Source organism: Garra rufa, chromosome 23 (genome assembly GCF_049309525.1).
Source record: "Garra rufa chromosome 23, GarRuf1.0, whole genome shotgun sequence".
NCBI lineage: Eukaryota > Metazoa > Chordata > Actinopteri > Cypriniformes > Cyprinidae > Garra > Garra rufa.
In genome coordinates, this window is record NC_133383.1 from 33,342,664 (window position 1) to 33,354,770 (window position 12,107).

Consider the following 12,107-nt stretch of genomic DNA (forward strand, 5'->3'; position numbering starts at 1 on the left):
AGCTGGTCATTAGCTGGTTTATGCTGGTCCTTTGCTGGTTTATGCTGGTCCTTAGCTGGTTTATGCTGGTCCTTTGCTGGTCATTAGCTGGTTTATGCTGGTCCTTTGCTGGTTTATGCTGGTCCTTAGTTGGTTTATGCTGGTCCTTTGCTGGTCATTAGCTGGTTTACGCTGGTCCTTTGCTGGTTTATGCTGGTCCTTTGCTGGTCATTAGCTGGTTTATGCTGGTCCTTTGCTGGTTTATGCTGGTCCTTAGTTGGTTTATGCTGGTCCTTTGCTGGTCATTAGCTGGTTTATGCTGGTCCTTTGCTGGTTTATGCTGGTCCTTAGCTGGTTTATGCTGGTCCTTTGCTGGTTTATGCTGGTCCTTAGCTGGTCATTAGCTGGTTTATGCTGGTCCTTTGCTGGTTTATGCTGGTCCTTAGCTGGTTTATGCTGGTCCTTTGCTGGTCATTAGCTGGTTTATGCTGGTCCTTTGCTGGTTTATGCTGGTCCTTAGCTGGTTTATGCTGGTCCTTAGCTGGTCATTAGCTGATTTATGCTGGTCTTTTGCTGGTTTATGCTGGTCCTTTGCTGGTTTATGCTGGTCCTTAGCTGGTCATTAGCTGGTTTATGCTGGTCATTAGCTGGTTTATGCTGGTCCTTAGCTGGTTTATGCTGGTCCTTAGCTGGTTTATGCTGGTCCTTTGCTGGTTTATGCTGGTCCTTAGCTGGTCATTAGCTGGTTTATGCTGGTCCTTTGATGGTTTATGCTGGTCCTTTGCTGGTTTATGCTGGTCTTATTCTGGTCCTTAGCTGGTTTATGCTGGTCCTTTGCTGGTTTATGCTGATCCTTTGCTGGTTTATGCTGGTCCTTGGCTGGTTTATGCTGGTCCTTTGCTGGTTTATGTTGGTCCTTAGCTGGTTTATGCTGGTCATTAGCTGGTTTATGCTGGTCCTTTGCTGGTTTATGCTGGTCCTTTGCTGGTCATTAGCTGGTTTATGCTGGTCCTTTGCTGGTTTATGCTGGTCCTTAATTGGTTTATGCTGGTCCTTTGCTGGTTTATGCTGGTCCTTTGCTGGTCATCAGCTGGTTTATGCTGGTCCTTTGCTGTTTATGCTGGTCCTTTGCTGGTCATTAGCTGGTTTATGCTGGTCCTTTGCTGGTTTATGCTGGTCCTTAGTTGGTTTATGCTGGTCCTTTGCTGGTCATTAGCTGGTTTATGCTGGTCCTTTGCTGGTTTATGCTGGTCCTTAGCTGGTTTATGCTGGTCCTTAGCTTGTTTATGCTGGTCCTTTGCTGGTTTATGCTGGTCCTTTGCTGGTCATTAGCTGGTTTATGCTGGTCCTTTGCTGGTTTATGCTGGTCCTTAGTTGGTTTATGCTGGTCCTTTGCTGGTCATTAGCTGGTTTATGCTGGTCCTTTGCTGGTTTATGCTGGTCCTTAGTTGGTTTATGCTGGTCCTTTGCTGGTTTATGCTGGTCCTTTGCTGGTCATTAACTGGTTTATGCTGGTCCTTTGCTGGTCCTTAGTTGGTTTATGCTGGTCCTTTGCTGGTTTATGCTGGTCCTTTGCTGGTTTATGCTGGTCCTTAGTTGGTTTATTCTGGTCCTTTGATGGTTTATGCTGATCCTTTGCTGGTTTATGCTGGTCCTTTGCTGGTTTATGCTGATCCTTTGCTGGTTTATGCTGGTCCTTGGCTGGTTTATGCTGGTCCTTTGCTGGTTTATGTTGGTCCTTAGCTGGTTTATGCTGGTCCTTTGCTGGTCATTAGCTGGTTTATGCTGGTCCTTTGCTGGTTTATGCTGGTCCTTTGCTGGTCATTAGCTGGTTTATGCTGGTCCTTTGCTGGTTTATGCTGGTCCTTAGTTGGTTTATGCTGGTCCTTTGCTGGTTTATGCTGGTCCTTTGCTGGTCATTAGCTGGTTTATGCTGGTCCTTTGCTGGTTTATGCTGGTCCTTTGCTGGTCATTAGCTGGTTTATGCTGGTCCTTTGCTGGTTTATGCTGGTCCTTAGTTGGTTTATGCTGGTCCTTTGCTGGTCATTAGCTGGTTTATGCTGGTCCTTTGCTGGTTTATGCTGGTCCTTAGCTGGTTTATGCTGGTCCTTTGCTGGTTTATGCTGGTCCTTTGCTGGTCATTAGCTGGTTTATGCTGGTCCTTTGCTGGTTTATGCTGGTCCTTAGTTGGTTTATGCTGGTCCTTTGCTGGTTTATGCTGGTCCTTTGCTGGTCCTTTGCTGGTTTATGCTGATCCTTTGCTGGTTTATGCTGGTCCTTGGCTGGTTTATGCTGGTCCTTTGCTGGTTTATGTTGGTCCTTAGCTGGTTTATGCTGGTCCTTTGCTGGTCATTAGCTGGTTTATGCTGGTCCTTTGCTGGTTTATGCTGGTCCTTTGCTGGTCATTAGCTGGTTTATGCTGGTCCTTTGCTGGTTTATGCTGGTCCTTAGTTGGTTTATGCTGGTCCTTTGCTGGTCATTAGCTGGTTTATGCTGGTCCTTTGCTGGTTTATGCTGGTCCTTAGCTGGTTTATGCTGGTCCTTTGCTGGTTTATGCTGGTCCTTTGCTGGTTTATGCTGGTCCTTAGTTGGTTTATGCTGGTCCTTTGCTGGTTTATGCTGGTCCTTTGCTGGTCATTAGCTGGTTTATGCTGGTCCTTTGCTGGTTTATGCTGGTCCTTAGTTGGTTTATGCTGGTCCTTTGCTGGTCATTAGCTGGTTTATGCTGGTCCTTTGCTGGTTTATGCTGGTCCTTTGCTGGTCATTAGCTGGTTTATGCTGGTCCTTTGCTGGTTTATGCTGGTCCTTAGCTGGTCCTTAGCTGGTTTATGCTGGTCCTTTGCTGGTCATTAGCTGGTTTATGCTGGTCCTTTGCTGGTTTATGCTGGTCCTTAGCTGGTTTATGCTGGTCCTTAGCTGGTTTATGCTGGTCCTTAGCTTGTTTATGCTGGTCCTTTGCTGGTTTATGCTGGTCCTTTGCTGGTCATTAGCTGGTTTATGCTGGTCCTTTGCTGGTTCATGCTGGTCCTTAGTTGGTTTATGCTGGTCCTTTGCTGGTTTATGCTGGTCCTTTGCTGGTCATTAGCTGGTTTATGCTGGTCCTTTGCTGGTTTATGCTGGTCCTTAGTTGGTTTATGCTGGTCCTTTGCTGGTCATTAGCTGGTTTATGCTGGTCCTTTGCTGGTTTATGCTGGTCCTTAGCTGGTTTATGCTGGTCCTTTGCTGGTTTATGCTGGTCCTTAGCTGGTCATTAGCTGGTTTATGCTGGTCCTTTGCTGGTTTATGCTGGTCCTTAGCTGGTTTATGCTGGTCCTTTGCTGGTCATTAGCTGGTTTATGCTGGTCCTTTGCTGGTTTATGCTGGTCCTTAGTTGGTTTATGCTGGTCCTTTGCTGGTCATTAGCTGGTTTACGCTGGTCCTTTGCTGGTTTATGCTGGTCCTTTGCTGGTCATTAGCTGGTTTATGCTGGTCCTTTGCTGGTTTATGCTGGTCCTTAGTTGGTTTATGCTGGTCCTTTGCTGGTCATTAGCTGGTTTATGCTGGTCCTTTGCTGGTTTATGCTGGTCCTTAGCTGGTTTATGCTGGTCCTTTGCTGGTTTATGCTGGTCCTTAGCTGGTCATTAGCTGGTTTATGCTGGTCCTTTGCTGGTTTATGCTGGTCCTTAGCTGGTTTATGCTGGTCCTTTGCTGGTCATTAGCTGGTTTATGCTGGTCCTTTGCTGGTTTATGCTGGTCCTTAGCTGGTTTATGCTGGTCCTTAGCTGGTCATTAGCTGATTTATGCTGGTCTTTTGCTGGTTTATGCTGGTCCTTTGCTGGTTTATGCTGGTCCTTAGCTGGTCATTAGCTGGTTTATGCTGGTCATTAGCTGGTTTATGCTGGTCCTTAGCTGGTTTATGCTGGTCCTTAGCTGGTTTATGCTGGTCCTTTGCTGGTTTATGCTGGTCCTTAGCTGGTCATTAGCTGGTTTATGCTGGTCCTTTGATGGTTTATGCTGGTCCTTTGCTGGTTTATGCTGGTCTTATTCTGGTCCTTAGCTGGTTTATGCTGGTCCTTTGCTGGTTTATGCTGATCCTTTGCTGGTTTATGCTGGTCCTTGGCTGGTTTATGCTGGTCCTTTGCTGGTTTATGTTGGTCCTTAGCTGGTTTATGCTGGTCATTAGCTGGTTTATGCTGGTCCTTTGCTGGTTTATGCTGGTCCTTTGCTGGTCATTAGCTGGTTTATGCTGGTCCTTTGCTGGTTTATGCTGGTCCTTAATTGGTTTATGCTGGTCCTTTGCTGGTTTATGCTGGTCCTTTGCTGGTCATCAGCTGGTTTATGCTGGTCCTTTGCTGGTCATTAGCTGGTTTATGCTGGTCATTAGCTGGTTTATGCTGGTCCTTTGCTGGTTTATGCTGGTCCTTAGTTGGTTTATGCTGGTCCTTTGCTGGTCATTAGCTGGTTTATGCTGGTCCTTTGCTGGTTTATGCTGGTCCTTAGCTGGTTTATGCTGGTCCTTAGCTTGTTTATGCTGGTCCTTTGCTGGTTTATGCTGGTCCTTTGCTGGTCATTAGCTGGTTTATGCTGGTCCTTTGCTGGTTTATGCTGGTCCTTAGTTGGTTTATGCTGGTCCTTTGCTGGTCATTAGCTGGTTTATGCTGGTCCTTTGCTGGTTTATGCTGGTCCTTAGTTGGTTTATGCTGGTCCTTTGCTGGTTTATGCTGGTCCTTTGCTGGTCATTAACTGGTTTATGCTGGTCCTTTGCTGGTCCTTAGTTGGTTTATGCTGGTCCTTTGCTGGTTTATGCTGGTCCTTTGCTGGTTTATGCTGGTCCTTAGTTGGTTTATGCTGGTCCTTTGCTGGTCATTAGCTGGTTTATGCTGGTCCTTTGCTGGTTTATGCTGGTCCTTAGCTGGTCATTAGCTGGTTTATGCTGGTCCTTTGCTGGTCATTAGCTGGTTTATGCTGGTCCTTTGCTGGTTTATGCTGGTCCTTTGCTGGTCATTAGCTGGTTTATGCTGGTCCTTTGCTGGTTTATGCTGGTCCTTAGCTGGTCATTAGCTGGTTTATGCTGGTCCTTTGCTGGTCATTAGCTGGTTTATGCTGGTCCTTTGCTGGTTTATGCTGGTCCTTTGCTGGTTTATGCTGGTCCTTAGCTGGTTTATGCTGGTCCTTAGCTTGTTTATGCTGGTCCTTTGCTGGTTTATGCTGGTCCTTTGCTGGTCATTAGCTGGTTTATGCTGGTCCTTTGCTGGTTTATGCTGGTCCTTAGTTGGTTTATGCTGGTCCTTTGCTGGTTTATGCTGGTCCTTTGCTGGTCATTAGCTGGTTTATGCTGGTCCTTTGCTGGTTTATGCTGGTCCTTAGTTGGTTTATGCTGGTCCTTTGCTGGTCATTAGCTGGTTTATGCTGGTCCTTTGCTGGTTTATGCTGGTCCTTAGCTGGTTTATGCTGGTCCTTTGCTGGTTTATGCTGGTCCTTAGCTGGTCATTAGCTGGTTTATGCTGGTCCTTTGCTGGTTTATGCTGGTCCTTAGCTGGTTTATGCTGGTCCTTTGCTGGTCATTAGCTGGTTTATGCTGGTCCTTTGCTGGTTTATGCTGGTCCTTAGTTGGTTTATGCTGGTCCTTTGCTGGTCATTAGCTGGTTTACGCTGGTCCTTTGCTGGTTTATGCTGGTCCTTTGCTGGTCATTAGCTGGTTTATGCTGGTCCTTTGCTGGTTTATGCTGGTCCTTAGTTGGTTTATGCTGGTCCTTTGCTGGTCATTAGCTGGTTTATGCTGGTCCTTTGCTGGTTTATGCTGGTCCTTAGCTGGTTTATGCTGGTCCTTTGCTGGTTTATGCTGGTCCTTAGCTGGTCATTAGCTGGTTTATGCTGGTCCTTTGCTGGTTTATGCTGGTCCTTAGCTGGTTTATGCTGGTCCTTTGCTGGTCATTAGCTGGTTTATGCTGGTCCTTTGCTGGTTTATGCTGGTCCTTAGCTGGTTTATGCTGGTCCTTAGCTGGTCATTAGCTGGTTTATGCTGGTCCTTTGCTGGTTTATGCTGGTCCTTTGCTGGTTTATGCTGGTCCTTAGCTGGTCATTAGCTGGTTTATGCTGGTCATTAGCTGGTTTATGCTGGTCCTTAGCTGGTTTATGCTGGTCCTTAGCTGGTTTATGCTGGTCCTTTGCTGGTTTATGCTGGTCCTTAGCTGGTCATTAGCTGGTTTATGCTGGTCCTTTGATGGTTTATGCTGGTCCTTTGCTGGTTTATGCTGGTCTTATTCTGGTCCTTAGCTGGTTTATGCTGGTCCTTTGCTGGTTTATGCTGATCCTTTGCTGGTTTATGCTGGTCCTTGGCTGGTTTATGCTGGTCCTTTGCTGGTTTATGTTGGTCCTTAGCTGGTTTATGCTGGTCATTAGCTGGTTTATGCTGGTCCTTTGCTGGTTTATGCTGGTCCTTTGCTGGTCATTAGCTGGTTTATGCTGGTCCTTTGCTGGTTTATGCTGGTCCTTAATTGGTTTATGCTGGTCCTTTGCTGGTTTATGCTGGTCCTTTGCTGGTCATTAGCTGGTTTATGCTGGTCCTTTGCTGTTTATGCTGGTCCTTTGCTGGTCATTAGCTGGTTTATGCTGGTCCTTTGCTGGTTTATGCTGGTCCTTAGTTGGTTTATGCTGGTCCTTTGCTGGTCATTAGCTGGTTTATGCTGGTCCTTTGCTGGTTTATGCTGGTCCTTAGCTGGTTTATGCTGGTCCTTAGCTTGTTTATGCTGGTCCTTTGCTGGTTTATGCTGGTCCTTTGCTGGTCATTAGCTGGTTTATGCTGGTCCTTTGCTGGTTTATGCTGGTCCTTAGTTGGTTTATGCTGGTCCTTTGCTGGTCATTAGCTGGTTTATGCTGGTCCTTTGCTGGTTTATGCTGGTCATTAGCTGGTTTATGCTGGTCCTTTGCTGGTTTATGCTGGTCCTTAGCTGGTTTATGCTGGTCCTTTGCTGGTTTATGCTGGTCCTTAGCTGGTCATTAGCTGGTTTATGCTGGTCCTTTGCTGGTTTATGCTGGTCCTTAGCTGGTTTATGCTGGTCCTTTGCTGGTCATTAGCTGGTTTATGCTGGTCCTTTGCTGGTTTATGCTGGTCCTTAGCTGGTTTATGCTGGTCCTTAGCTGGTCATTAGCTGATTTATGCTGGTCTTTTGCTGGTTTATGCTGGTCCTTTGCTGGTTTATGCTGGTCCTTAGCTGGTCATTAGCTGGTTTATGCTGGTCATTAGCTGGTTTATGCTGGTCCTTAGCTGGTTTATGCTGGTCCTTAGCTGGTTTATGCTGGTCCTTTGCTGGTTTATGCTGGTCCTTAGCTGGTCATTAGCTGGTTTATGCTGGTCCTTTGATGGTTTATACTGGTCCTTTGCTGGTTTATGCTGGTCTTATTCTGGTCCTTAGCTGGTTTATGCTGGTCCTTTGCTGGTTTATGCTGATCCTTTGCTGGTTTATGCTGGTCCTTGGCTGGTTTATGCTGGTCCTTTGCTGGTTTATGTTGGTCCTTAGCTGGTTTATGCTGGTCATTAGCTGGTTTATGCTGGTCCTTTGCTGGTTTATGCTGGTCCTTTGCTGGTCATTAGCTGGTTTATGCTGGTCCTTTGCTGGTTTATGCTGGTCCTTAATTGGTTTATGCTGGTCCTTTGCTGGTTTATGCTGGTCCTTTGCTGGTCATCAGCTGGTTTATGCTGGTCCTTTGCTGTTTATGCTGGTCCTTTGCTGGTCATTAGCTGGTTTATGCTGGTCCTTTGCTGGTTTATGCTGGTCCTTAGTTGGTTTATGCTGGTCCTTTGCTGGTCATTAGCTGGTTTATGCTGGTCCTTTGCTGGTTTATGCTGGTCCTTAGCTGGTTTATGCTGGTCCTTAGCTTGTTTATGCTGGTCCTTTGCTGGTTTATGCTGGTCCTTTGCTGGTCATTAGCTGGTTTATGCTGGTCCTTTGCTGGTTTATGCTGGTCCTTAGTTGGTTTATGCTGGTCCTTTGCTGGTCATTAGCTGGTTTATGCTGGTCCTTTGCTGGTTTATGCTGGTCCTTAGTTGGTTTATGCTGGTCCTTTGCTGGTTTATGCTGGTCCTTTGCTGGTCATTAACTGGTTTATGCTGGTCCTTTGCTGGTCCTTAGTTGGTTTATGCTGGTCCTTTGCTGGTTTATGCTGGTCCTTTGCTGGTTTATGCTGGTCCTTAGTTGGTTTATGCTGGTCCTTTGCTGGTCATTAGCTGGTTTATGCTGGTCCTTTGCTGGTTTATGCTGGTCCTTAGCTGGTCATTAGCTGGTTTATGCTGGTCCTTTGCTGGTCATTAGCTGGTTTATGCTGGTCCTTTGCTGGTTTATGCTGGTCCTTAGCTGGTTTATGCTGGTCCTTTGCTGGTCATTAGCTGGTTTATGCTGGTCCTTTGCTGGTTTATGCTGGTCCTTAGCTGGTCATTAGCTGGTTTATGCTGGTCCTTTGCTGGTCATTAGCTGGTTTATGCTGGTCCTTTGCTGGTTTATGCTGGTCCTTTGCTGGTTTATGCTGGTCCTTAGCTGGTTTATGCTGGTCCTTAGCTTGTTTATGCTGGTCCTTTGCTGGTTTATGCTGGTCCTTTGCTGGTCATTAGCTGGTTTATGCTGGTCCTTTGCTGGTTTATGCTGGTCCTTAGTTGGTTTATGCTGGTCCTTTGCTGGTTTATGCTGGTCCTTTGCTGGTCATTAGCTGGTTTATGCTGGTCCTTTGCTGGTTTATGCTGGTCCTTAGTTGGTTTATGCTGGTCCTTTGCTGGTCATTAGCTGGTTTATGCTGGTCCTTTGCTGGTTTATGCTGGTCCTTAGCTGGTTTATGCTGGTCCTTTGCTGGTTTATGCTGGTCCTTAGCTGGTCATTAGCTGGTTTATGCTGGTCCTTTGCTGGTTTATGCTGGTCCTTAGCTGGTTTATGCTGGTCCTTTGCTGGTCATTAGCTGGTTTATGCTGGTCCTTTGCTGGTTTATGCTGGTCCTTAGTTGGTTTATGCTGGTCCTTTGCTGGTCATTAGCTGGTTTACGCTGGTCCTTTGCTGGTTTATGCTGGTCCTTTGCTGGTCATTAGCTGGTTTATGCTGGTCCTTTGCTGGTTTATGCTGGTCCTTAGTTGGTTTATGCTGGTCCTTTGCTGGTCATTAGCTGGTTTATGCTGGTCCTTTGCTGGTTTATGCTGGTCCTTTGCTGGTTTATGCTGGTCCTTAGCTGGTCATTAGCTGGTTTATGCTGGTCCTTTGCTGGTTTATGCTGGTCCTTAGCTGGTTTATGCTGGTCCTTTGCTGGTCATTAGCTGGTTTATGCTGGTCCTTTGCTGGTTTATGCTGGTCCTTAGCTGGTTTATGCTGGTCCTTAGCTGGTCATTAGCTGGTTTATGCTGGTCCTTTGCTGGTTTATGCTGGTCCTTTGCTGGTTTATGCTGGTCCTTAGCTGGTCATTAGCTGGTTTATGCTGGTCATTAGCTGGTTTATGCTGGTCCTTAGCTGGTTTATGCTGGTCCTTAGCTGGTTTATGCTGGTCCTTTGCTGGTTTATGCTGGTCCTTAGCTGGTCATTAGCTGGTTTATGCTGGTCCTTTGATGGTTTATGCTGGTCCTTTGCTGGTTTATGCTGGTCTTATTCTGGTCCTTAGCTGGTTTATGCTGGTCCTTTGCTGGTTTATGCTGATCCTTTGCTGGTTTATGCTGGTCCTTGGCTGGTTTATGCTGGTCCTTTGCTGGTTTATGTTGGTCCTTAGCTGGTTTATGCTGGTCATTAGCTGGTTTATGCTGGTCCTTTGCTGGTTTATGCTGGTCCTTTGCTGGTCATTAGCTGGTTTATGCTGGTCCTTTGCTGGTTTATGCTGGTCCTTAATTGGTTTATGCTGGTCCTTTGCTGGTTTATGCTGGTCCTTTGCTGGTCATTAGCTGGTTTATGCTGGTCCTTTGCTGTTTATGCTGGTCCTTTGCTGGTCATTAGCTGGTTTATGCTGGTCCTTTGCTGGTTTATGCTGGTCCTTAGTTGGTTTATGCTGGTCCTTTGCTGGTCATTAGCTGGTTTATGCTGGTCCTTTGCTGGTTTATGCTGGTCCTTAGCTGGTTTATGCTGGTCCTTAGCTTGTTTATGCTGGTCCTTTGCTGGTTTATGCTGGTCCTTTGCTGGTCATTAGCTGGTTTATGCTGGTCCTTTGCTGGTTTATGCTGGTCCTTAGTTGGTTTATGCTGGTCCTTTGCTGGTCATTAGCTGGTTTATGCTGGTCCTTTGCTGGTTTATGCTGGTCCTTAGTTGGTTTATGCTGGTCCTTTGCTGGTTTATGCTGGTCCTTTGCTGGTCATTAACTGGTTTATGCTGGTCCTTTGCTGGTTTATGCTGGTCCTTAGTTGGTTTATGCTGGTCCTTTGCTGGTTTATGCTGGTCCTTTGCTGGTTTATGCTGGTTTATGCTGGTCCTTTGCTGGTTTATGCTGGTCCTTTGCTGGTCATTAGCTGGTTTATGCTGGTCCTTTGCTGGTTTATGCTGGTCCTTAGCTGGTCATTAGCTGGTTTATGCTGGTCCTTTGCTGGTCATTAGCTGGTTTATGCTGGTCCTTTGCTGGTTTATGCTGGTCCTTAGCTGGTTTATGCTGGTCCTTTGCTGGTCATTAGCTGGTTTATGCTGGTCCTTTGCTGGTTTATGCTGGTCCTTAGCTGGTCATTAGCTGGTTTATGCTGGTCCTTTGCTGGTTTATGCTGGTCCTTTGCTGGTTTATGCTGGTCCTTAGCTGGTTTATGCTGGTCCTTAGCTTGTTTATGCTGGTCCTTTGCTGGTTTATGCTGGTCCTTTGCTGGTCATTAGCTGGTTTATGCTGGTCCTTTGCTGGTTTATGCTGGTCCTTAGTTGGTTTATGCTGGTCCTTTGCTGGTTTATGCTGGTCCTTTGCTGGTCATTAGCTGGTTTATGCTGGTCCTTTGCTGGTTTATGCTGGTCCTTAGTTGGTTTATGCTGGTCCTTTGCTGGTCATTAGCTGGTTTATGCTGGTCCTTTGCTGGTTTATGCTGGTCCTTAGCTGGTTTATGCTGGTCCTTTGCTGGTTTATGCTGGTCCTTAGCTGGTCATTAGCTGGTTTATGCTGGTCCTTTGCTGGTTTATGCTGGTCCTTAGCTGGTTTATGCTGGTCCTTTGCTGGTCATTAGCTGGTTTATGCTGGTCCTTTGCTGGTTTATGCTGGTCCTTAGTTGGTTTATGCTGGTTCTTTGCTGGTTTATGTTGGTCCTTTGCTGGTCATTAGCTGGTTTTTGCTGGTCCTTTGCTGTTTATGCTGGTCCTTTGCTGGTTTATGCTGGTCCTTAGCTGGTCATTAGCTGGTTTATGCTGGTCCTTTGATGGTTTATGCTGGTCCTTTGCTGGTTTATGCTGGTCTTATTCTGGTCCTTAGCTGGTTTATGCTGGTCCTTTGCTGGTTTATGCTGATCCTTTGCTGGTTTATGCTGGTCCTTGGCTGGTTTATGCTGGTCCTTTGCTGGTTTATGTTGGTCCTTAGCTGGTTTATGCTGGTCATTAGCTGGTTTATGCTGGTCCTTTGCTGGTTTATGCTGGTCCTTTGCTGGTCATTAGCTGGTTTATGCTGGTCCTTTGCTGGTTTATGCTGGTCCTTAATTGGTTTATGCTGGTCCTTTGCTGGTCATTAACTGGTTTATGCTGGTCCTTTGCTGGTTTATGCTGGTCCTTAGTTGGTTTATGCTGGTCCTTTGCTGGTTTATGCTGGTCCTTTGCTGGTTTATGCTGGTTTATGCTGGTCCTTTGCTGGTTTATGCTGGTCCTTTGCTGGTCATTAGCTGGTTTATGCTGGTCCTTTGCTGGTTTATGCTGGTCCTTAGCTGGTCATTAGCTGGTTTATGCTGGTCCTTTGCTGGTCATTAGCTGGTTTATGCTGGTCCTTTGCTGGTTTATGCTGGTCCTTAGCTGGTTTATGCTGGTCCTTTGCTGGTCATTAGCTGGTTTATGCTGGTCCTTTGCTGGTTTATGCTGGTCCTTAGCTGGTCATTAGCTGGTTTATGCTGGTCCTTTGCTGGTTTATGCTGGTCCTTTGCTGGTTTATGCTGGTCCTTAGCTGGTTTATGCTGGTCCTTAGCTTGTTTATGCTGGTCCTTTGCTGGTTTATGCTGGTCCTTTGCTGGTCATTAGCTGGTT